The following is a 25028-nucleotide window of genomic DNA, read 5'->3' on the forward strand; positions in this document are numbered from 1 at the left end:
AGTAAGAAGTGCGCCTATTGATTGGCAAATTGATCGCGGCAAGCCGGAGCCTTGAATCCTTTAATTGTTGTATCTCCTTTTTCCTTTATTTTTTCTTACCTTGCCTGAAAATTGTGTTGCTGTTCTGTGTGTGTGTGTGTGTGTGTGTGTGTGTGTGTGTGTGTGTGTGTGTGTGTGTGTGTGTTTGTGTGTGTGTGTGTGTGTGTGTGTGTGTGTGTGTGTGTGTGTGTGTGTGTGTGTGTGTGTGTGTGTGTGTGTGTGTGTGTGTGTGTGTGTGTGTGTGTGTGTGTGTGTGTGTGTGTGTGTGTGTGTCCTTTGCGCGCCAACAACATACCAGCACAGCTTAAAGTACAACATTAGAAGACATGGGTACGAATTCACCTTACTATATCAGTCTCTGAGTTAGCGAACTACGCCGCTGAGACATGATCGCTTTGACGTTGCCTGCCTCGCCAGCCCGGAGATTGAAGGGACTTTATGGAATGGATGAGCGACAAGAGATTCCAGGGTTGCGGGGCTAGTCAAGCTGCTGAAATGCAGCTTTTAGTCCCGCGGTATCCTCACCATTTAAGCACATTCTGTTCTGTACTGGATTACTGATATGATGAAATAGAACAAATCTCAACTCTCTGAAAAAAAATATGGTCTTCAATCCGCGCTGTGAAGGTGGCGGTACAGCGTAGCCGTAAACTGTAAACGACTACTAGAACGAGTACCCATTGCGACGTAGGGTGAAATTATTGACGTTGTGACATTGGTATGTATTTTGCCTAATTATCAGCCTAAGTCGTTTCGACGGCCTACGACTTGGCTTGCGCCGCTTTTTCGTACACCTGCAAAGAGTGGACCAAGGAGAAGAGAAATTCGCCGCGCCTCGTATAGGAGCCCTCGCTATATACGGGGCCGTCCCATAGAACTGTCACAACACAATTCAGTTGCTAGGCGGGTTCCTCTCTTACGTACGAAAGTGTGGTTACGTCACTCCCTGCTTCGTATGGTGCAGTCAAGTAGTCGTCGCCGTGGCTGCTTGTGCAACAGTAATCTTTGCCGGCAACCGTATGCGGGTCGCTACGTGCTTCGCATTCATATAGGCGCAGAAGCGCCTCATCATTAATTATGTGGTTCGGATGCTTGCTTTGAGCTCGCTCTTTATTAAAACGTCTGCTGTTCTGTATGTTGTGTGCGTGATTCCAAAGAATGTATGCACTGTTCGCTTTCCTTTACTGAGTGCTTAGAGGCAGGGCACAGAAAGTGACTCCGCTTGGCGGTGGGTGTTCCTCAGACGGCTTCAAACAAGAAGCTTAGTAATGAAGCAGAGTCTCTTCCACTCCGTGTTTTGGCATCTCAGGCCTTGCCGACGCAGCTTTTAAGACTGGGCGAGTTCCTCGCAGGCACGGCGCTTATTCGGCGGCTAAGAGCAAGAACTCGCTCTCATTTCCATGCGACGCTGAACACCTTCCGATTTTGAGGATTATAATGGCCTAAACGTAGTCGCCTCGACCGGCCATGGTCTTTTTCGGGCGTTATCTGCAGCCTCAGTGCACCCCACCTATCGGCGAAACGGCCATTTCACCTGCCGAAGCAAAGTTTCTTGTGCTATGGATCGCTTGAGCACGTACAAGCGTACCACTTACAAGCGTACATGCACAGTCGAGTCGGCGTGTGCTAAAAGAGATAGCTGCGCAGCGGCATTCTGCATATCCTCCCTTAATGTCTCATGGTCAGGCCGCCTGGATCGCGTAGTTTCGTCTACAGCAGTAAAAAGTGTCGCGATTACTGCGGCCTTGCGAAAACTACGTGCGTATTCTGCACGTGACGTCGTGGTGCTGTCGGACTCAAAGTCAGCGTTACAACGTTTACACCGTGGCCTACCTCGAGAGAATTTTACAAGGCAATCTCTGGCACTTATTAAAGTTCGAATGAGCAGGGGATTTAACGTGAAATTTCAATTGATGCCATCTCACGTAGGAATTGAAGGAAATGAAATAGCTGACGCTCTTGCACGCCTATAGCACGGACATATGTTTCAAACGTAAGAGCGCCAAACATTTTTCAGGACCCTAACGATACAATCCGCATTCACTTTAGGACGATCCACCAGACATGGATGCACACCTAGCCTGTGTGACCCGTGGACTTGCCCGCGGAGAAGAAACGCTGTTGTACCGCAAGGGAACCGACTCCGCGTGTATCACGGCTTGATCATTCAAGACTTGAGCGATGCGCTTTCCCTGTGCCTTCTTTGTTAATATGGGCGACATCGGCCTCTCCATTTGGCCATGCCCATAGTTCGACAGAGAAAGAAAAGCGATGGTCGACAGCCTGCAAAAGAATGGTCTTTCGCACACGACCTTTGAAGACGTCGTTTGCCCCTTGGGCCCGCGTCAACCAGGAAGAAAGTGCAACGACTGCCGATTGCCTTCATCCGAGACACGGGGCTGTTCGGCACCTGGTGACACACATAGTGACACTCACAGGAGGCTCACGCGGAACAGTTGCCGGCTATGTGTGCCAGGCCAACCCCGCCTGTTGCAACGCCACCACCACCACCTTGTTGCCTCTGCCTTACGGGGGTATGAACCATTACATTTGGGGGTATGAGCCATAGATGATAGTTTTCTGTCGACGTTACGCCACGAAGTAACCCCGGGGTACTTTTTTTAATCTTCTCTTGTTTTCTTATCTTTTCTACCCCTGACCCCAGCCCCCTGTGCTGAGTAGTCAACCGGACACTTAATCTGGTTAACGTTTCTGCCTTTCACCTCTTGTTTTCCTTCCTTCCTTCCTTCCGGGATTCTAGCCATTGACAGTAATAGTCTGACGAGGGAGGATGAGCTCCTAATAGTCTGACAAAAGAGGATGAGTTCCTGATGGGTAGTCTGTCTCTTAAATCTGCACCTGAGTACGTTGACCAAGCCCGAACACTAACTGCGGCACAATCATCTGTTTTCAAGAGAATGAAATTTACGCGGTAAAGAAAAAAAAAACAACATGCGTTCGGGCGCAAATGTAGGCGTTGTCGACTCACTAGCGCCAGCTTATCGATATCTTTGAAAATAAAAGCATATAATCAGTGCATTCTTCAGTCCGCACTACTACTAATGAAAACGACATCACAATGCGGTCTCTCGCGCGCGGTTACAAATATTGAAACTGTTCGGAGGAGACTGGAACAAAACACCTATGTAGGCGTTCTTGAGAAATGTTTGTTTTTTTTCTTCGGTATCGAGTGGAGGAGCCGTGGAGTCAGGCACTGGCCCATCGCCACGATTACCACTTACCCTGCAATCATTCGAGCAAAATCAAGACAGTGGTCGGAAAAAATTGCGACATCTCGGAGGGAGGGATTTTTTTTTTTTAATTCGTACAATTTATATCTTTATTGCGGATATGTCGAGACACTCTCGGTTTTACGCTGTGTTCTTATGCCGCCATGATAGGTTCCATGCGTTGACAGTGTTTTAATACTTGTAATTCACATTACTGCGTTGTTTCGTTCGGACGTCATGTCACAAGCAGATGGCGATGAAGGCGCTATTGAAGTTTCTCCGTTGAAGTGACCTATTTCAACGACCCTGACGCTCCCACGTTTTTTTTCTTTATTATTATTATTATTATTATTATTATTATTATTATTATTATTATTATTATTATTATTATTATTATTATTATTATTATTATTATTATTATTATTATTATTATTATTATTATTATTATTATTGTGTGTGTGCTGTAATTCCCTCTCTCTCTCTATCTGTACTTTTTCATCTTACCTTTCTGTATCACTTACCTCTTTTCAAGTGCAAGGTAGCAGACTGGGTGTTCCGCTTAGCCTCGCCGTTTTTCACACCTAATTGCCGACTCTTTCAATAACAAAACGCTACTGATGGAGCAAGGTCATTCGTTGAGCATCAGCTGTGTTTCAGCACGTCGGTCCGTAGAGCGCCTGTTTATTTGGATTTGTAGTTCTGGTAATGAGAATATGCACAGCATAGTTATAGCCACGGTAGGCGTACGTCGTGACCACGTCTGTAATGGTGAACCTCCCGAAACTGGAAGCCTTACTTGGATTCAGGACTCTTTGTGTTCTCTCTGACATGTGATGACGCCTTCAAACGAAGAATGCAACTTTTCTTTCATAACTTGCGCTTAAAATGCGATCAGAGGCAGTAATAAAAGAGCCAGAATGCCCAAAGCGTTCTTTTATTACAACGCTATAATTGCGAACTATGTACAGGAAAGAAACATCTTTAGCGCAGAAACAAGTATAACGACATGTAACCCATCCTGTTCGTTTAGTAAAATATAAACGCCAGGGTTAAATTGCCAAGTAATGGTCTCTGACGTGCCAGAGGATGTCAGAATGTTCATGTTGATATATGTGACACTGCGTCCGCCTTCACAGCACCAATCGGGATCGCATTAGTTGCAACTGCAGCCGCCAGCTGATCTCCGCTTTCGCACCTTTCACAGTTCCCTCTCCTAGGGCTCAATGTGTGGTTGCCCGTGAATGTTCACTAGCCACTGCGTCGTGCACACTCCCTGAAGGTCGCAACGAGGCTATTAAGTTTAGCTGCTTTTCACAGATTTCTCGCTTTCCGCTTTTGACTTTCTAGGCTTGACGTAGCTTTGCACGTAGAAGTTGATGAACAGCACCAGGCCCAGAACACCCTGCGAAAGCGCCAGCATCGCGAGTCGCCTCGGGTATCCGCAGTCGTGGAAGAGCGTGATCGTCATGTGCAGCATGAGGCCGACGAATTGGGCGATCTGCAGCTTGGTCAGGTAACGCTTCCACCACAGGTACTTCTGCATCGAAGGACCCAGGGCCGCGAGGAAGTAGTAGGAGTACATGATGACGTGGATTAAGGCGTTCACGCACCCGCCCAGCGCCGTGTGCCCGTCACCGCCGAAGTTCATGTAAAACCACCCGCTAAACACGACCAGAAAGTGGTGTATCACGTGCAGGTGTGTGATCTGCGAGCTCTTCTTGCGCAGCACGAAGAACACGGTGTCCATGAAGTCGCCGATCCTCACGAAGCTGTACCACCAGCCGAGCCTCAGGATGGCCATGTCCCTCTCGCTGGGTGTCTGGTAGTTGATCCCCTGGCAGAAGAGGCTGTAGTGGCCGCCCACGTAGGTCAGTCCCATGAGTTTCACGGCGAAGTAGGCGTTGGCCAGCACGGTTAGCGCGTTGTACGCCAGCACTGCCCACTTGAGGTCAAACGGCTTGCGGTCTCTCATCCAGCGGGGCCCGGCGACCTTCACGAAGTAAACGTAACCGACCAAGAGCGGAAACACGATCCGGGCATCCTCGATGCCTCCCCATCCCTCCGTTCGAGGATCTTTTCGTGACGCGAAGTAGTAGTCGTACCATTCCACGATCGTGGACGCCTGCTCGAGCTGCGATGCCATATGTCTTGACGATGCGGTGCTGGAATATTTTGTACTAGTTGCTTCGAGCGAATGTGCAAACGCAATTTCAGTAAAAAGAACAGCGAGGGTGTGAGCCGATCCCAAGGTTCGAAATATATATATATATAGGTACGACGTCGGTGAGGAGGAGGTAAAAATGAAAGAAGGAAAGTGCAGAACGACAAGAATAGTTGCTTTTGTTTTCGCAGTTACTGCTTTCCGATTATATTGAATTTCAGTGCACATGTTGTAATGGTGCTCGCTCTTTGCCTTCTAATTTATTGCGAGCTTGCCAGTGTCCATGAAGAGATCGACACAGCGAGGCACGCGCGGGGAAAGAATGCCGATGCTTTGAATGGGAAAAAAGCGTGAGAAAAAAAAAGCGTTTCCCGCTTATCTCGCGCCGCTGCACCGTGAGAACTGGCTTATTCATTCGTGTCCACGCCGATGCCTTGACTCGGCGCAAATTTCTTGAGAAGTGACATCGCACTCCCGTTCAGTGGACGTCGTGCAATGAAATGGGCAGTACTTGCGAAAGAAAGTAATGCTGTATGAAAGGGAAATAGTGCAAGATGCGGCAAAGCCTACTTCTCGGCGTCAAGGTAAAAAAGAAAAAAGAAATTTAGACACCGTTCCACGAATTAGATGTTTCCTCATAAGGTCAGTCATCTTGAAAAATTTTCGGTGACATTACGTTGTATCTGGGCGTTGTGAGGTGTTCGTACGTCACAGCGTACAGAACACTTTTGAACTTCTGACCCAGCGGAAACCCTTTCTTCTCACAGGTCGTCGACCGGTAAATGCGAAATAGTGGTACGAGGCCTCGTCACTTTTGCGTTTCTCCGTGAGTATTGAGGTATGGGGAGCTCCGCTGTTAGCAAACGCCATTAATGGGAGATGGGAGAGAAAGCGTAAAGGAGAAAACAAGGCAGGGTTAGGTAGAAATTTTTTTAATAATTTGAAAGAGATTGTTTGCGAAAGGGCATTTAATCTTGGAACTTCGTTTTCGTCCTTGCAGCTGCACCTCACAGTTCGTGTTCACGAGAGTCACGGCCAAACATTGCGGTGACAGACACGCATAATGATCGAGGCAGCGCTGATTGGCGGATGGGTAGCACAAGTGTCAGGCTGTCAACAAGATATAGGTAGCGCTTTCCAGCGGAGGATCGAACTTTTTGAGAAGTGCGCGGGCATCCATGCGAGGGATTTAACAACATTTAGCCTGTCTACATTTTCCCGTCATTTTCATGCTTTGTTGCGGGTTACAAATTTTGCTTTTCGCAAATAACCCACCCTTGTTGGCAGTCAGCGCTTGTTTCCGTCGGTTGTAAACTTATTCTGTGTCCTGTTTTTGCTTTGTATACGCTAGAACCAGTGAGATAACAGCGTCATTTCACCGCGCGTGCGACAACCTGGGAGCCAGTTTTGCCCAGAAATTTGTATGTTAAAAGTACCAACAAATTTCTGGGTACTATCCTTCCATGTCTCATGGATCGTCAAAACCATTTTCGCTCCTATTACCAAGCTTGGCATGCCTCCTATCACTAGACACTCGCAGATCGTTTATTCTCCTGTCTTTAGTAAAGGCCACCCAGTGTGCTTCCACAGTCACATGGGCGCGTATTCACAAAAATATCTTACGCTAGAATTCTTCGTACGAGGAAGCTTTAGCTCGGGCCCAACTCCGACGCGGAGTATTCAAATACATGTAAAACTCAAAAACGTTTTTCTGAGATAACCCCTGGACCGATTTTAATGAAATTTGTTGCATTTGAGAGAGAAAGTTAAATTCTGGTGACAGTTGAAAGCGGAATTTCGATTTAGATCCTGAATTTTGTTAAAGAGGTTTTCAAAAATTCGCAACCTTGAAAAAAATAGAAGCACAAAGTTTACAAATTCATAGCTCTGCATCAAGAGCAGATATCGCGGTTCTGTAAAAGGCATCCATTAGATTATTCAAAGCGGACAAATTCGATACGTTATTTTATATTTTACGTGAATTTGCTACGTTGTTCACGAGGGTTTTGAAAGAGCTGTATTTCCATGATATTAAATGTTTGGGGATTCATGTGTAACACATAAATTTTGTCCGCTTTAGATGTACTATCAGATGCAACTCACAGAATCGTATTATCATTTTTCGCTGCTGAGTTACAGAGTTGTAAACTTTATAGTATTGTTCATTAAAAGTTTTAAATTTTTGCCAATTTTTTATAAAATATTGAGGACTTAAATCGAAAATTCGAAACCAACAGTCACTAGATTATAAGTTTTTCTTTTAAATGCAACAAACCTCGTCAAATTTGGTGCCACGGTTGCCGAGAAAAATGAATTCTCATTTTACATGTATTTATATAGGAGCACTCGAACTAAAGCTTCCTCTTGAGAGAGAATTCTTGCCAATCCTGACATTAGGCGTTTCATTAGCGAAGGCGATCGGCCAAAGGTAAAGAACACTTGCACGTGTCACATTTCGGTGTTCTTTGTTTTCTAAATAATAAAATAAAATAAAATCGTGCCGGAAACACCCTCCAAAATTTTACCTTAACAGGATAGCCCAGAATATTACGGTGTCTGTATGCCAACTGCATGACCTTTCCTCGCGGCCAAGTAATCCGCGCAAAGACGAAAGGACGAGCCGCCATCGACAGAGGCCACAATTGCATTTCGCCCCAATTTAAACGATAAATGGTTTTGTTACAATTAACAGCTTGAATATAACGATTTCGTCATTCGTCTTCAATAACATTATAAATCAGTGCAGCACGCTGCCATGAAACGAAAACATTTTTTTTCTTGCATTGTTGTGTATATTGCGCGAATAGAAGAAACCGTGTCAAGGTAAAGCTTCGTTGAAGGACGCCGGATTCAGCCACAGTTGTAACGCCGGCTTCGTGGCCCATCCTCCGTAGCGGGTAAGCGCCATGGGACGAAAGGCGTGCAAGCAAACCGCACCAGCTGGCAGTCATCCCGTGTCTTCGTCGGCCGGAACCTTGTCCGGTGTCCGCCTTGGGCGCTGTAACCCTTGTCTCATGGGAAACTCCAAACCAGCTCAATAAAGGACAATTATATGTTATCTCAAGTTCATTACACCCCACCGCGTTCACCCTACACCACCGGTCGCGTACAGCAAACCGCACCTCAGAGGCTGTCACAACACTTTGAAGGCCGCCCTTGATCCCTTTCGACGAACGCTTCGACAAATTTGTTAAGCCTCGATCAGCCTGAATACCTTCGATCATACTTAGGCTTGTTTTGCTTGATCAGATCAGCATGAAAAAAAATATATACGGCAGATCCAACGCACTTGCTAGTATCAGCATTAATTGAAGCTTAAAACTTTGATTGAGATGTTTCAATAAAAAGTTATGCAATGACAGACATGACGCTTGCAACATTATTTCAAGTATACGCGCATGGAACTGTTCGTGCTCTGCACCATGTTTCGAGGGCGTCGGAAAGACGACCTGTGCGTAACGCGAGAAGACGAGGACAGGCGCTGTCCCTTGCCTGGGGTGTCCTGTCTCGCGTTACGTGCTGGTCGCAATAGTCGACCTTACTCCTCTTAGCTCGTTTAATTGCTACCACAGCAGCATAGCCTTGGCAGCGGATACCGCCATCTGCTCAAGAACGTAACCTGTGGGCGATGCACATCAACGCCGTCCTCCATCTTCCGTCACAGTTTTGTTGTTGTGCACGCGCAATGCGCCGTGCACAGGGTGCGCGTTAAGCTGTCGCCTAGAGTAAGCACGCCGGCTGTTACAGAAAATATGGCGGCACTGGTTGCCAACATTGCCAGTGGCGTGGAATAACTGGATCATAAAACTTGCTGCATCGTTTCCGGGCTGCAGACCGCAGTGAGTAGAGCACAAACGGCATGAAGTGACACACGCGGCTCTGTGTCCCTCTGTCTTGTGTCATTGCGCTGCTCCAAGTTACGATGAACTCATGCAGACTCGGTTGAACCGCACCTGCTCTGTCCGCCAGACGAAACGATGACGTCGGTTTCTTATTGCTTGCCAAAATTAGTGCTCGCTCGGTAGTGCGCTTCTGACAGTGCTCAAGTGAAAGTGTCTGGCCAGCTTCGTTGCATGCATGCCGTTTTTATTTATATTTTCTTTTGGACCATACAGAATTTTTATATGTTGCCTGTAGCAGATAGAATAATTCACGTCATTGAGCCGTATACTGAAAGAGGCGGACATTTCTAACTCGAGAAATTGAAATGCATGATCGAATAATTAAAAAAATCAATTAGATTTTTAATTCATTACTCTGCAGCACATACTGAAATTTACGAATTGCAGCCGGTGCATTCGCAGGGCGTATCCACTTGGAAGTAATTTTCAGGATGACACCAGTTTCGAGATATGCATTCCAAAAATGTGCGACGAAATACATGGGCGTTCCAGATACTTTTGTGTTTAAATGCATAAAATCGCGGCTTGTTTAAGAAGCAAGTGGAACAATAGTGCATTTTTATCACAAGTTGCGCAGCGCATACCTCGTAAACCCGTGCAGTGCTAAGAAATCGTTCCAAGGGGATAAGTCTTGCAATCTCACCGGCTGCAATACGAAAATTGCGATATGTGCTATAAATTAATTAATCATAAAGTTAATAAATGCATTTTTGTAAATTGGTCGATTGCGCGTTTCACCTTGTCATGCGGATAAAGTCCACCGCGTTACCCGCCATGACAGGGACTGAAATTACGCTATCTGCTACAGACAACTTTTTTTAAAATTCTGCATGATCTAAAAAACCATCCCATATATTCCGGTTAGACCGTCATGCACCAAATAAAGGTTTTTCTTTGTTTGTGCGCGCGCGCGCGAGTTTGTGTGTGTGTGTGTGTGTGTGTGTGTGTGTGTGTGTGTGTGTGTGTGTGTGTGTGTGTGTGTGTGTGTGTGTGTGTGTGTGTGTGTGTGTGTGTGTGTGTGTGTGTGTGTGTGTGTGTGTGTGTGTGTGTGTGTGTGTGTGTGTGTGTGTGTGTGTGTTATGGATTTTTACTGATTGACTGCATGTAAGCATTTTCTAGGAATGAGAATCGGAAGGTGAAATGTAATCACTCAAGTTATTTAAACATATTAGCTGAACCTACATAACAAATAAGCTTGTTGTTTTTTTCACACAGCGCGTATTACAGCTTTATTTAAGAGCAATTCTGTCTCCCTCACGCTGGCATTTAGCAGCCAGGAAGCAGCCTGTCGCAACCTAACGTTCAATTTCAGTTTTCAGTCTCCTTTTTTTAACACCTGTCGCTCCGAGCGGCCTTCCACCAATAATTGCTGCGCAGCTACGTATGAGTCATTAGCCAATAAGGAAAATAATAAGAAAATATAATAAATCGTTACAAATAACGACGTCACGAAGTAAGTTGCCAACACACGATTCGGTCTGCCTGATGAACCGCGATAGGAGCCGACGGCCGTGTCTGCCTCGGCGGTCTTCCACGCTGAACTTTACACGCCGCAATAGACGCACACAAACAGACGTGTTCAGTTGTAAGACTTGCTTTCCTTGTCTCGTGATGCGCGATGTGCCCAAGTTCGAGAACTGAAAGCAACCACGCGTTTCTTAAAGTTCACGTATATTGAAATCTAATTTGCAATGAGCACTTCACAGCTCCTTTTTCTTCCGTTTCGCCGCTTCTAGGTACGTCTTCGCGTAAAAGTTGACGAACAGCCCGAGCCCCAGGAATCCTTGCGATATGGCCAACAGCGCGAGCGCCCTCGGATATCCGCAGTCGTAGAACAGCGTGATGGTCATGTGCATCATGAGACCGACGAACTGCACGATCTGCAGCTGGGTCAAGTGGCGCTTCCACCACAGGTACTTCTGCACCGTAGGTCCCAGGGCGGCGAGGAAGTAGTAGGAGTACATGATGACGTGGACGAACGGGTTGACGCAGAGGCCCAGCAGCGTTTGGCCGTCACTGCCGAAGTTTGTGTAGATCCATACGTTGAGCACGACCAGGAAGTGATGGATGACGTGAAGGTTGGTAACCTTGGAGTTTTTCTTTCGAGCGAGGAAGAAGAACGTGTCCAGGAAGTCGGCGATTCTGACCCAGGAATACCACCAGGTCAAGTTTACGATGGCCGCCGTGTGCTCGTCAAAACTTTTCTCGTAGTCGATGCCCTGGCAGAAGAGGCTGTAGCCGCCTTGCAGGTACGAGTGGCGCACGTACTGGATGCAGAAGTAGGCGCTTGCGACAGCGGTCGCCAAGTTGTAGGCCAGGATGGCTCCTCGCAGGTTGAAAGCCTCGCGGTTCTTCATCCAGCGGGGACCGGCGACCTTGGCTATGTACACGTAGCCGATGAGGACCGGAAATACGAACCGAGCGTCGCTGTGGATGCTCCACTCCTTGATCCTCGGATCGCGCAGGGACCAGACGTACCCGCACAGGTTGCGAATGTACGACATCAACGAAGGGGACGACACTTGCATACTGGTATACTGGTGTCACTCACACACGCGCGCGCGTTGCAACGGCGACGACGACGTGTCTAGCTGTAAAACGCCAAGACTTTGGGTGACTTCGACGTCCAAATCCCGCGTACACTTAGGAGTTTCAGCTCTGGCTTTTATCCTCACGTGAAACACGGACCAGGTCTGTGCACCGTCTCAGCCGGGGCCGCATTGAACTGAGCGGCGTGGGCTTACGATGAGGACAATTCTGCTGCTGTCGGCGAGGAACTTATGCGCGATTCAAATGAATGGGCGAGGAGGCTAATCGGATTGCGTCGTCGTCTGTCGATACTGATGTGGAGGAAGAAAAAAACTACCAGGACCATGACGTCACACAGCCAACGATCGGAAGTGAACCTACTTTGACGCCATTCTCTCCTGTTTTCTTTCTCCATTCGGTGCCGCTCAGTGCCTCGCACGTGGTGGAGATGCGGCCGGCAGACTTCTAGGCACGTTGCACGCCATGTGAAATACTTCGTCGACAGTAAAACATGAAGGCTCGCGCTTATTTCATGTGGCTAAATGTGGCCCTCCGTTCTATGTGTTCTTTTTTTAAAGATTATTTTCCTCTCAAGGGTAGACATATCTTCCTGGCGCAACACTGTACTGTGTCCCCGTCGTAGCTGATAGTGCCCGAATCTATGCGCGTGGAGGACGAGGAAAGTACTCTCACCGTTGTTCTTATGCAGCGTGGCTTCGGGAACATTAAACGAGGAAAGCACCGAGAAACCAAAAACAGGCTATGCCTCTTGCGATGCCGCTACGGACACTATAGTTCCGAAGTGACAAATATGACGAATATATCGCACGGGCTCATATCAAAATCGGTCGACGCATGTTCTGGTTACTACTGGCAGGAGCAAAGTGATAACCCATGTAGTCGTTCGACATAAACTTCTTTCCTGTCAGTTCAGCGGTCCGTGTCATGTGATGGTTGTTGCGGCCATTAGAGACGCAAGGATGATTTGGTATATGGCTAATGTTCTACGCCCTTTATATACAGTGTGTACCAGCTATTACACATCGCGTTCTTGTAAAATACGGGCCATTCTACTGGAAGAAAGCCAAGTACATATTGTTCACAGTCGAGTAGAGTAGCGAGTGAGATTAACTTTATTTGGAATACGGTGATTGGAAGGCCCGGGCCTTGGGCCGCCTGGATGGGCACTGGGAGCTGTTGCTCCCCCGTACGGCCTCCGTGGTTCGCTGGACGGCCCAAAGTTGGCGTTGGAGTTCTGAGTTGAGCTGCGCGGCCGACCACCGCGCCCGTAGATTTTCCTGGGAGACTGCCACTTTATCTCGACATATTTTACATCCCCACAACATGTGCTGAAGGGTGGCTCTATAGCAGTGGCGTCGCCAGAAATTTCGTGGAGGGGGGGGGGGGGGTCACGTTGCAGCTTGGCCTCCTCTGTATAGAATTTGACGAGGGATCAAATACATTATTAATAACTGCATTGTCATTGCCAAAGATGCTGCAAACGAATTCTTGACCGCTACGCATTCTCAAGACAAGTAAAATATGTATTTCTTCGTAAAAGAATATACTCGTATGTCCCAAAAACTGTGCCCGAAATAACTGGTATCAATGCTTCGATGTTTTTGCCTATTTAATCAGTAAAGAAAATATCACGCGAACTTTATAACTATATCAGTTATACCAGCAAAGCAGTTTAAGCCGCTGATATGAAAAATGTGAAGGCCGTGAAATGAGCAAATTGAGGACAAATATTTTAAGGAAACTTTGTTAACTTCCCTGTCTTTCTGTCATTTGCATTTCTCTCTCTGTGTCATTCAAGAACCTTGTTTACATTTTTGTACATATGCAGCGATCAGGGAAAAATCTCAATGACGCTATCCTTCGTTACAATGCATTGCGCAGGAGCAGCTGTCACTGGTCGTGTATTGTGAGTAATTGCACCGAAATTATAGTCGCAACAGAGAGCACATATAAAAAGCAGGAGTTTTGCAAAATCTACGAGGGCGAGTCAAATGAAAGTGAGCCAATGCGAATATATAACAAACGGGGTACTTTATTGAAAAGTAGTCTCAATGAACATTTAGACATTTGTCCCACTGAATAACGAGTCGCGTGATTCCCGTCTGATAAAACTCCTTGGGTTACTGTTTCAAAACGTCTGTAACTGACTTTTTCACCTGATCGTCCGACACGTATCTAATTCCCTTGACCTGTTTTTTTTTTTTTTTTCAAATGCTCCAAAATGTGGAAGTCGCAAGGCGACAGGTCTGAGCTGTATGGCGGATGTTGCAGCGTTTCTCACTTGAACCTTGCCACTTTTGTACTAAGCACATCACCCACGTGGCATTGTCGTGGAGAAATATCACCCCATTCCTCAATTTTCCACATCGTTTGTTTTTGATTGCGACGCGCAGCCGATCCGTCGTTTCACAATATCGGAACCGATTCATAGTCTCTCCAGGTTTAGCAAATTTGATCAATAATGGTCCCTGACGATCGAAAAAAAAAGTCACCAACACCTCTCCGGCAGAAATGGCTTCCTTTGCTTTCCTTGCGGTGGTGAATTCAAATGTTCCCACCGTAAGCTTTGTCGTCGTGTTTCAGGCTCGTAGTAGCGGCACCATTATTCGTCCCCGGTCACAATCACAGACAAAAAGTCGTCGCCCTCATTGTGATACCGGATTGGATGAGTCAAGGCAGCGCCGAACCTCTCCGTCTTCTGGTGGTGGTTTAAAATATTAGGCATCCATTTCGCACACAAGAGCCGATAACGGAGATGTTTATGAATTATGGCGTGACCCGAACCGCGACTGATGTTCACATGCCCTGCCTATTCATCGATGCTTATCCGTTCTTGTCTAATCAGCCTTTGCAATTGTGTTGAGGGTGAAAGCACGGTGGCTTTTGCCCGGTCTTGGATCGTCTTTGCAACTTTCACGTCCTCCTTTGAACCATTTCCTGCAACGCTTCACAGTGTCCAATGAAATGCAATGTTCAACGTACACAGCAGTCATACGGCAACTAATTTCTTTTTGAGAAACATCTTCAGCTGTCAAAAACCTTAATGACACCACGCTGTTCAATTTTTGGAGTGTCTATTATGTCATGCAACCATGTTCAACCCGCTGTATGAGAGCATTAAAGAACCTTTATCCTCACACCTGCGTGTCACTTTTGTAAATGAGAGATCTCTGTGCTACGCGCGTACTTCGCACATAATGAACCGAACCACCATTATGCGGGGTGGGTCGGCTCACTATCATTTTACTCGCCCTCGTAATTAGAAATGAAAAAGATAGAATGGAATGTACAAATGCGAAGATACAGCTTGATAAAGGGCAAGAAAGTGTCACTGGAAACAAAGTTCATTGCACGTATACACAAAACTTCGCAACAAGATATATAATATACGTGTAAGTCTTTAATAAATCTACTAATTTAAGAAAAAGTCACTGTATATACTGCGTCAAAAAAGCAAATAAACATGTCGCGCAACCATAGGTTCACAGATCACAGTCCGCCTGTCCCTCCACTCCCCCTGATGTATCGCGCGCGACAGGAGGCGGCGCGCTTTCTACTCGCTTTTCTCCCTTGCGCACACAAGACTGAGCCCCCATCGTCGTCTCACCCATGCCCTCCCCCCCCCCCCCATTACGCTTTCACTCGCGCATACAGCATGGGGTGCGCGGTCCCGATGTTATCTCCCTTGGATTTTATACGGAACATGAGGGTGACAGTGACGGCAAGAATGCGCCTAGAGTGTCCATACAACTTCTATCGCAATAATATAATAAGAGTATCCGGCAACTGTACTTAAGGAGGATGACCTCATTCGACTAATGCATGCCTTCGTTTTGTATCACTTTGCATACGTGGCAGCCATTCATCGATGGAAACGGGCAGAGTGGCATAAATTGAATGCACAGCTTAGGGAGATTGCTAAGCGGGTTCTCGGGTTACCCGTCTACACTTGTACAGAGGGCTTAATGCAGCTTGGCATTCACAATACTCTGTAAGAGATTGCAGAGGCCCAAGAGCACGCACAGCTAACTCGCCTCACTACAACGAAGGCAGGGAGGTCCATCTTGCAGGAACTCGGATATCACCCCGATAGAGTATAGCGTAGGAGTTCTCTGACGTTCCTCCTTCGATTCGTGAGAACATTACGGTCGCGCCCATACCTAGGAACATGCACCCCGATCATAATCGCGGTAGAAGGAGGGCAAGGGCGGCCAACCTCCTTAGGCAAATACACGGTGATCAGCGACAGGTCAGCTTTGTGGATGGCGCTTCTTGTAAGGGACGTCGGGCGTTCACCATCGTCACTGTCGATGGTCGGCAAGGAACCACCAATGCTGCTTCGATCGGTTCGGACGAGGGACTCCGAAATCGCTGAACAAATGGCTATTGCACTAGCCCTGCTGGATAGCTCACGGAATGTCGTCTATAGGGATTCAAGGTCTGCAATCAGAGCATTTGAAAAAGGCACTGTTTCCAAACAGGCCCTCAGATTTCTTCGGGGCAAGGCATCACGCACCACTTCATTTATTGGTGTCCGGCACATCAGGGTCAGATAAAGGGTGCTCCTCCCAACCTCAACGAGTCGGCTCACGGGGCTGCACACGAACTTGCCCACCACGCTACCCTCGACCAATCGGAAGCCGACTCCACAGAGAACAGGGACACGCCCTCCACCTTCAACGAGATTACTAAACACTACTATCTCAGCCGTAGAACCTACTTCGTTCCTCATCCGCGGCTCAGTGGAGCTCAAGCATTAACGCTCCGTCTACTACAAACGAATACGTATCCCAATCCGCCGCTCTTACATAAAATCTATTCGGATACTTACTCCAATGGTACTTGCCGCAATTGTGGAGTAATAGCCACGTTAGAACACATGCTCTGGCGTTGTGCCCGGTCACGCTCTATCATCGATAACAGCTCGGCCAGATGGGAGGCGGTTCTCCTCAGCCCTGTTCTGGCTCTCTGGGCTGTGCAGCAGGCCCACGATGCGGCCGAGAGGCTCGGCCTCCCGGTTCCCACATGGGAGCGGCCCGCTTCGTGAAGACTCGCGATTTGCAGGACTTTATTCAATAAAGTTTTACCATACCATACCATACCATACCATCCGGCAACTGAAGCGCCCCGTAGCCCATTACTTTCCGCAGAAGAAGTACCGAAAGCGAACTTTCACCATGCGCGAATTTGCTGCGCCGCAACAATGGGTCTTTTCTTCTTCTTCTTTTTCTTTCCTTTTTTTTTTTTGGCGCGGGTGCACGGAATTGAACAAAGCGCAAAGGAAAGCATGTTGGCCACAATGGAATGCCTACTTTGGGCACGTAATGTGTCTAGCGAAGGAATACCCCAAAAAATGTGAGGACCTTTGTGCACAGAGAACCATACGCAGGCTGCTCGGTATCCTACACCGGCGAGACAAAATTTTCCGCAGAAGTTGCGCTCAAGCGAACGCGTTGCAATCCATCGAGTCCCCGCAGTGATGGCGGCGAGCGACAATGCATTGTTTCTTTTTCTCGTCTGCTAGCCAGAAAGCGTCCAAGCTCTGCCAGACGAAAATCCACTCGGCCAGAGAAAAACGAACGCGCATCGAAGTGCGCCGCGCTGTGGTCGAGGCAACATGAGAAAAACGCATGCGCTCTGACTGGTTGCAGCAGCCCGCGGGTAGCGAAAAAAAAAAAAAGAATGAAGAGGCTCAATGTATCCTCGCGTATAAAAGTCGAAGTATAAAAATAAATAAGAACGTAGTTACCTTTGCTGGTTTTAGTGTCTTGACATGAATGCTATGTCGCAGGCGAAAAAGAATGTTGATATTCTTTTCTGTGACATGACGGCACAAATGAACCACCACAACGCTTCGGCTCGTCGGACTTCGCTGCGTGCTTTGTCAAATTGTCTGACAGTGTGTTAATTTGGCGTGTCTCGTTGTATGGTCCTTATGTACGACTTCAGAAAAGTCAGTGCTCATTTGGCGTCAAATGGTTATGATAACTTATGACAACATTAAACCCGCAAAGTTGCGCAATTGAAAATCTAAAGCACGACTTTGGAAATGTCAATGCACCTTTCGCATCAAACGTTTATGAGAACTTTGCGCCCATAATGTTTCAGAATTGAAATCAATGCGCTCCGTAGATTCCGCGGCCCCCGCGAGATGCCGCGATGAGCCCGCTCGCCATCAAAACGCTTTGTGCTCGGATGGGGCTCCTTGCGTTATGCGACTCCCAGTGCGTGGGCGTTGCCGAAAAATCCAGCCCGATTTCGCTATGTTCGCGCTGAAATGTCTTTTCGAGCATTTAAAAGGACATTCTAGACAAAATGCAGCATGTTTTCCGGCGCCGGTGCTTATTTTGGTCGCCGGCACATGACAGCACGAAAAAATTTCGGGGAGGCTGAAGCCCCATAAGCACCTCCCCCCCCCCCCCCCCCGGCTACGCCCCTGCTCTATAGCAGACTTGCATTTGCATATTTTGCATATGTCGCTGTCGTATATCTTGGGGTAGAAAGTCTTTAATTGCATTATTCTTTTATTTATTTAATTTCAATTGCAATTTAATTTAATTACTCGCAATTCGCTTTCTTTTTTTGTACTGCTCTGAATGGCAGGCTGTCGATGAAGAATTTGTAGAAAACTGAAAGAAACTTATAGGTATGTTCTTAGCCAGGTACTTCTTGTCCGCTTATTTTTTCCCGGTTGATTAAAAAAAAAAGCCTGCGAGAAATGAAAAATATCGCCTGGCTAACCGTCCGCCCCCATAAAAAATGCAGCGCCCCCAAACACGCCTCCTTAGCAATTGATCGCAGAGCTTTATTTGGCGCGCCCCGCCCACGACAGCGCGACACAATGGCGCTTACAATAACTGGCGACGGATGCGTCGTGGAAAGAGTGCGCTCCTGTAGAGCGTCTTTGAGGGAGCTGCTTTTTTGATGCAGGCGGGCGGTTAACGAGGTGATATTTTTCATTTTTTCGTAGGCTTTCTTTATCAACTGGAAAAAATGGACGGGCAGAAAGCACCTGGCTGAAAACATGCCCGCCTTAAGTTTATTTCGATATTGTACAAATTCTTCATTGACAGGCTGCCATTCAGAGCAGTAATTAAAATAAGCTAATAGCGATTTATCAATGAATTGAATGAGATCAACGAAATATTAGTGGCGGCGTCTCTACTCGACTGTAACCCGCCGTGGTTGCTTAGTGGCTATGGTGTTGGGCTGCTGAGCACAAGGTTGCGGGATCGAATCCCGGCCACGGCGGCCGCATTTCGATGGGGGGCGAACTGCGAAAACACCCGTGTACTTAGATTTAGGTGCACGTTAAAGAACCCCGGATGGTAGAAATTTCCGGAGTCCTCCACTACGGCGTGCCTCATAACCAGAAAGTGCTTTTGGCACGTTAAACCCCATAATTTTTTTTCAGTCGACTGTAAAAATATGCACTTGCTTATCTTCGCGTATAGAATGGCCCGTCTTTCTTTAAAACGTGATGCATGATGGCTGGGACACCCTGTATAACGGACCCTTGTGCCTATCTATAGCTACGATTCATCAAGGAACACCCCTCGGATCATAGTATTTCTTCTTTTCGTATTTATTTATTTATTTCTGACGACGCTGGGACGGCGACTCACGAAGACACACACGTGCAGTAGTATTATTCACAGCGCTCACGTGTTCTGAACACAAAACTTCCACTGCTGGTCTCTGCGTTAAAAAGTCTTACAACGCATGCTGTCTACTATATCAAAGCGTGATCAGAACAGATAGGGAGCAACCATGCCTTCCTGCCTGACTTGTTTGAGATCGAGCGCATATCGTAGCAAGAAAGGCCAGACCTCAACGACGGCACCCGTCCGTTCCCTCCTTTCAGTCCTTCGTAGTAATTGGTCGGCGGGCTTTCACCATAGCGTTGTGCGATTGAAGGCCACCATTGGCACATTGGCCTGCGCGGTCGTTTACGTCACATTCCCGAGCGCGTCTAAAAGAAGCGCTTCGTTTTAAAATTCAAATAAAGGTATCCAAACTTCACGACGTGGTAATGGCCACTCGTTTTCGCCTGGGTGTGCGAAACGTACAAACAGGTTGAAGGCAAAATAACCTCTGTTTGCTGTAGTCGAGTGTCGCAGTCATCGCCACGTGCTGCGCCGTGCCTTAATCCTTCGGCAGCGGCGACAAGAGGGAACAAACAACCACGCTGGCGTAAGCTGTCGCAGCGTTCTCTTAACCATTACGATTCCGGACATCCTCGTATCGAGTAACGTCGAGGTTGAGCATGCGCGACGGACGTGTCTTTACGTATGCAAACCGGTATATCGCCTGGAGCTCCTGCAGTCGTCTACATTGTTCTAGTTTTCACTAACGCCCACCTTCTTCCCATCTTCCAGTAAAAAAGGCGCATGCATGCCATACCGTGATCTTAATTGCCGAGAAATCCACGCTTGTGTGAAGAGGGCACAGTGGCACCACTATAGTAACAGCGCAGTGAGGCAATTTGGTAATTTTCGCATTGCAGAAGCACGCCTCTGCCTGGCAATGTTTCGCACGCTTTCCCTGTGCTTAAAACATTCACCTCAGCCCCGAACGAGACCGACGAAGGCATCACGCACGCCATTTGCGTAGCTGTACACCGAGAGCGGACTACTCGAGGGTCTGGTCGTCGACTATATGCACTCCGGCGCCGGTCGATGTGCTTTCCTTTGTTTCCCGGTCGTGTTCGATATTAGAACACGCAGCACTGTGGCCGCACAGTAGTCCTTCTCACTTTTTCTGGTGCTAAAGTTTCTGTACCGCCATAATACTCAGACATTTAAGCATATGTTTTAGATTTCTGCCATGGCCATACGTTTATATAAAACGCAGAAACGTTTTCTGTTTTTCAGTAAGCAGACGTCGAACCGATTTCAATGAAAATTAATTGCCAACCGCCGTGGTTGCTCAGTGGCTATATGGTGTTGAGCTGCTGAGCACGAGGTCGCGGGATCGAATCCCGTCCACGGCGGCCGCATTTCGATGGGGGTGAAATGCGAAAACACCCGTGTGCTTAGATTTAGGTGCACGTTAAAGAACCCCAGGTAGTCGAAATTTCCGGAGTCCTCCACTACGGCGTGCCTCATAATCATAGAGTGGTTTTGGCACGTAAAACCCATAATTTAATTATTTTAATCAATTGCATTCAATACGAAAAGTACACTTTTGTGGCTGTTGGTAACGAACGCTTCATTTAGGCCCCTAAAATTGTTTACATAAGTTGTCGACAATCAGAATCAGTAAATTTAACTGAATGCAAGTAATAGCTTTACGGAGTGGATGCCAAGGGAAAACAATCGTATTTGAGAGTGTCGAATAGGCGTGATAAGGTTAGTTGAGAGAAGGAAGAATTAATAGCTGAAAGGCAGAGAGAATAATCAGTATAACTGACCGGTTGGGTATACTATGTAGTCGTGGGAAGGAAACGGCAGAAAAGACTAGGAGCAAAGAAGAGAAATATCATCTGTACGTATAACACGACGAATGCGCCTGACAATGGTTACAGTCACTCGTCCAGTCTCGGCGGGTTCTTCAAACACTTTAGTGCCGTTAATGTAACTCTGGTTGACGTCGGCTGGAACCAAGCTACAAGGATGTTACCGCCCGTAAGAAGCCGTTCGTCAAGTTTATCGAGCTTGGCTCAGAGCGCTGTCTTTTGTGCGCCGAAACGGGCACATCCGCAAAGAAGGTACGAAATTCGTCTCTTTGCACGCTCAAACTTGGCATTCGGGGCTTCTGGCTGTTCCGATGAGGAAAGAGTAGGCGTTTCTGAACGATACTCCAAGGCACTAGACGACGCCTTAGAGTTGTAGGTCACGTCATTGTAAGCCGCGCGAAAGGATGAGCTTTATGTGATGATTCAGGGAACGAAGGCCCTGGTTTGTAGGCGGAAAACTTGCGTGGCCTATAGGATGGAGTCGACGATGTGCAGAACCTGCAAGGGTGAGTGTACTCATACACTCACCTGGTTCGATGTATCCCAGATGGTAGACCTTTGACTAGAATCGTCATTAAAATGTCAACGTGAAGGTTGGTGACATCATTCTTGCCGCCCTCCGTTCGCCGCATTTTCCTAGCTTTCAAAAGTCGTGCCTCAGCTTTAACAGTACTGCTAGCAGGAGGGCGGCCTTCCCAGTTAGAGACGTGTGTAAAAACATGCCTACGAAACTTTGAACATCGCCGGGAGAGGCAGTATGCAAAGTTTCGTATGCAATGGTGGTGGTGGTATTCTATACGAAATTAACGCTTCTTCAGAAAGGAGGTAGTAGAGAAAAAAATATAATAAAGAACCGACTTCCCAACCGCGCAAATGGGCGCTTACTGTGAAACTGACGTCAAGGTGGCGTTCAGTCAAACGTCAGAAGGCCAGGGGGCGTTCATTTCTCGCCATTGTTTCTCGTCGTCCAGTCCATGTGGAACAGTAATGTGCGCCACAATTCGCGTAATCTAGCGAGTGAAACGGCTCGGTTAGAGGCTTTCGTGCCATAAGCCTAATGTCCCTGCTTTCGGCCCCGGCCTCGCGGTGATTTAGGAGCCCGTGAGCTGTCATTCGACGGCGTCGACTATTGCAGTGCAGAGTAGGATGCCCCTGACAACACCGAGTAAAACAAAACAAAAACACCACTGGAGTGCGTTTTTTAAATCGCCGTAAAATTGCCGCGGGACTAGCCGCACGAGGCACTTTGCGAGTATTAGCGAGCTCCTTTCATACTTGGAAAAAACACTTTTATGTAGCACGTATCGAGCAACAGAAAGCTGTACCTGGAGCTTTTCATGTCGCTCTGCGATTTTCTCATTGACACCTTTCATATAATTATAATATTTGAGAAGTAGATAAATTAATTGTGACTAATTACGTGATTAGACGCAATGCAAAAAAAATTAATCTGAATGTCTCCAAGCGACGGCAAGCAACATTACCTAAGTTCTGTCCAGCTACGTGGCATTTGCATATTCTTAAAGTTTGGCAAGTTACGTGGGACACTCGGTATATGTGGCACCCTTTCCTTTATGGTGCTTCTCTTTTTTTTTTTTTTTTTACTGCGATGCCATGGAAGATGGAGGCTTTAAAGTGACGCCGGCTTGAACGCTCAGCGAGAGTTCCTGCCCTTCCAAAGCCGCAGAATCGCGGGTGGGCGGGTATACAAGGGACTTTCTGTGCAGAGCGCGAGATCGACATCAAGCTGCGTCAGTGAGTTGCAAATTAAGTGCTGGATCAGAGACATTTTTTTACTGCATGCATAGTGTTCGCGTCTTTCTTTTCCTTTTTTTTAAATCTGTGCCAAGAGCCGTCCAAAATTTCAACTTTCATAACGTCTCTAAATGACGCAGTGGGAACTTAGAAGGTTTAGGTGACGTATAGTTGGCTTGCGTTGACGTAATCATGGCCGCCATTCTATGGTGCTAGCACGTCGAGTCACTGTGTAAGCAAGGAACATGGCAGCACGACAGTACGACAGACGCATATTTCACCGAGCGATAAATTGATAACAATGGTAATCCAGTGAAAAACAGTCATAGTCAGAATGCAAAATGATGTGCGCGTAATGATATGGTGCGCTGACGTCATCGTGGCCGTCATGCTTGGGTACTAGAATGGTGAGAAACTGCGTCCGTGACGTCTTATACACTTCTAGCTATACTTACAATGCGCACAGCTTCATGCCCCAGCTAGCCTCCGTTTGCACTGGGCACTTCGACTATAGCGCACTGTGTTAAATCGTTACACAGCCAGTGCTTAATTAGACTGTTGGAATTTATTTATTTATTTATTTGGTTATTTATTTATTTGGTTATTTATTTATTTATTTGGTTTGGCTTGGTTTAGCGTAAAAAATAATAGCAAAAGCTTCGCGAGATGCGCTAGAGCGGGGACCTAAAACTAATTTTGAAGCGTACGATTTTTGGTTGGTTTGTTCATGATTTGAGCAAGAACAGCGTTGTGTGTATGTATGTACTTTGTATATTGTGTACCACTCTGCAAGAAAAACAAAAAAAGATGCAACAGGCGCATGCGTAGAAGTAATGTGGAAAGGAATCAATCCGATAGGAAAAATACCTCCTTCGGGAGGAGTGAAATAGGAGGGAATGCATGCACCGCTACTTTCTTGCGTGTCGAAGCTTTCCGACATCAGTAGTGCGCGCCCACCAAAGTATCTTGACACATTATGGTGCAATCTTTAAAAAGTTGCTCACAGTGACATTCAACACCATGCAGTGACAGGTGGCTATCTCTAGCTTGCTTACTGACTTTATTTGTTCGCGCGTGCGGTCATTCACACAATGCCCCGTTTGTCCGACATGTATAGAAACGCCAGCAGGAAGGAGGAATCTGGTAGACAGTACATATGCTTGCCAGCCTATTTAGGGCTGTGAACGACAGCCAAGCGCATTCCCGGCTAACAACCTTCCTTAAATTGCTCGGTTTCTTGTGCAGAGAGGCGCGCACGGAATTACCGTGCGCTCCTCTCGACGCACGGAATTACCGCAACACATTGCTGCCAGCGGCTACCCGACTGAGTGTCCCCGAATTCTTGCTTTTGAAGTCAGCTGTGAGGCACTCACGGATATATACTCGTCAAAAGCTTTAAGACGTGCGTAGACTCTGCACGTTTCAGCCTTTCTACTTGAGATGTGAAGCTTAATTGTTCTCACTTCGGGATCACAAGAACCGCTAAGGGCCGGTTTTATGCACGCTCTTATGCACGTGCACCCAAATCTAAGTACACGGGTGTTTTCGCATTCCGCCCTCATCAAAATGCGGCCGCCATGGCCGGGATTCGATCCCGCGACCTCGTACTCAGCAGCCCAACACCATAGCCACTGAGCATGACGAAAATTCAGTGGTCAACCCTACGGCATTTCTGCACATATCTTAACTCGCACCCAACCCTCGGTTCTCGGCTTCGATTTCGCGCGATTTCTTGCTTAGTGGACCCCTGATATATAGCCGCTGAGTCGCCGCGGCGGTAATTAAGCTTTTGAACGCTTTGCCATTGAAACGTGACTCGCCACGTGTCTAGGTGGCCGCGACTAAAGTTAAAGCCATAAAGAACCTCGATAAAGCTGCGCATGCGCCGACCGTAGGATGCCCCGGTACCACGCCACTGCGGCGCTGTTACCCCA

The 25028-nt window shown here is 47.2% G+C and overlaps 1 protein-coding gene and 2 pseudogenes across 2 annotated transcripts in view; 1 reads left to right on the forward strand and 2 right to left on the reverse strand.

Moving 5' to 3' along the window:
* Positions 1-25028, forward strand: part of LOC142585866 (uncharacterized) — a 318935-nt gene that overhangs the window by 282442 nt on the left and 11465 nt on the right. The window lies entirely within an intron of this gene.
* Positions 4570-5412, reverse strand: LOC142586374 (very long chain fatty acid elongase AAEL008004 pseudogene; annotated as a pseudogene).
* Positions 10995-11860, reverse strand: LOC142586375 (very long chain fatty acid elongase AAEL008004 pseudogene; annotated as a pseudogene).

The sequence above is a fragment of the Dermacentor variabilis genome, chromosome 6 (genome assembly GCF_050947875.1).
Source record: "Dermacentor variabilis isolate Ectoservices chromosome 6, ASM5094787v1, whole genome shotgun sequence".
NCBI classification, from domain to species: domain Eukaryota; kingdom Metazoa; phylum Arthropoda; class Arachnida; order Ixodida; family Ixodidae; genus Dermacentor; species Dermacentor variabilis.